The sequence below is a fragment of the Triticum aestivum genome, chromosome 1D, assembly GCF_018294505.1.
Source record: "Triticum aestivum cultivar Chinese Spring chromosome 1D, IWGSC CS RefSeq v2.1, whole genome shotgun sequence".
Taxonomy (NCBI): domain Eukaryota; kingdom Viridiplantae; phylum Streptophyta; class Magnoliopsida; order Poales; family Poaceae; genus Triticum; species Triticum aestivum.
The window spans coordinates 15,090,593-15,092,346 of NC_057796.1; positions in this window are offsets into that span (position 1 = coordinate 15,090,593).

Genomic DNA, 1,754 nt, shown 5'->3' on the forward strand with positions numbered 1-1,754 from the left:
CCAAACGTTTGTTTCCAAAATTTCAAACATTTTTTGAATAAGAAAATATTTGAAAAAAATCTCTAATATTTTCTGGTTTAGTAAACAGTTTATGTAGAAATTCTCAATTTTTTTATTTTCTGAACTTTTTTGATGTCCCAAATTATTTAAATTATCAAAAAGCTAAAAATAAAAAATAAAAATAAAAAAATTTTAAAAAAGTTGCCGCGTGGACATGGGCCGGCCCAAACGGGTGCCCTGCGTCTTCTCCCAGCGCACAGAGCGCAGTATAGGAGGTCACTACTGCATGGGCCGGCCCAAGCTAGGTTTTCCCCTGTGTGAAACATTTTTTATCAGGTGGCATTGGTGGGTAATATTTTGCAACTTTGAGGGCAATTTTCATGACATACCGCCAGAAGCAATAGCCCTTTATTATTAGAGATATAGGATAAAAGCACGTCTGTTGCAATGGAGAAAAAAAATAACACACGCCCCTCACCGACCTCAATAGGTCCACGTTCTTTATTTCAACATGACATTAGTGCCCACACAATTACAACGCGTTTGAATGTGTCAATCCTAATGCATCTCTCTCTCTCTCTCTGCATAAGATCAGAAATTTGTTTTCTTTGCCCCCTGCGAGGTTTTGCCAACGCGTCCATGTGTGGTTATAAATGGTATCTTTCGTCTTCAATCTGGTTTTGCTGAATTGTTCATTTTCTATATGTATCTGCACCGATATGAAATAAAGACGGATCATGCACTATTTGTCAAGGTTGCACCTAAAACAACATTTTAAAATGTTTAATGAGTAAAATTCAGATTCTACACATTTTTTAATCAATTTTCATATATAGCATGTTAAAATTGGAGTTACAGTTTAAAAGATATGACTATTCTTTTTAAACATATGATACGAACTGCGGGTTGAATTTAGGAAACTGCAGGAGGCTTTTTGCATAATGTGAAATGTTTTCTCTGGTCACTTAAAACAGTATTGTGGGTTAATTATCGAAAATTACAAGGGGTTATGTGAAACGAAATGTTTTTGTGACTTGAGACTATACCGGAGCTTAATTACTAGTAACTATAAGGGGTTTTCTGCAAAACAACGTGACGGACGACCAGAAGCGTTATGTGCTCTATTATTAGGTGAGATGTATCCGCAACACACAGATCCACCGAAGTAAAAAATATTACAACTAGGTCCTAAGGTCCATGTACCATTTCTGACCAAATGTGCGAGAGACCAAAGCCTATCGGATCCAAATGGTTCCATCTGAGACACACCTTCACACGCCCTACGCCGTCATTAGATGCACTGTTAGAGCGGGGATAAGTCTATGTGGACATTATTCCGACTCTAAGATGTCGCTGCCTCGCCGTCCCGACCAAGACACCGAGCGTTGCCGCCACCGTAGCCATGGCCAAAGAGTCGATGACTCAACGACACTCACTACAGGGGAAAACCCCAAACTACCGAACCACAAGATTTGCAACATCCTCTCCCCCGACGTCAGTGAGGTCGGTGAAGAACATGGGTGGTTGGCGATGCAATAGGAGAAATGCCTGCGTACTAGGGTTCGCTTTTTGGGGCGCCACGCCTCTTAAGTGTTGATTGCAACTAATTAACAAATATATTTTTTGCTGACCTTTTATTTTTATTGTCCACTAGTCAGAAAATATCTCTACTTAAAAATAACGTAAGGTTCCGTCATTCACCTTGTCCTTCTTTCAACTTACATATGCTTCCCCGGGCATGCCTGTTTCGCATT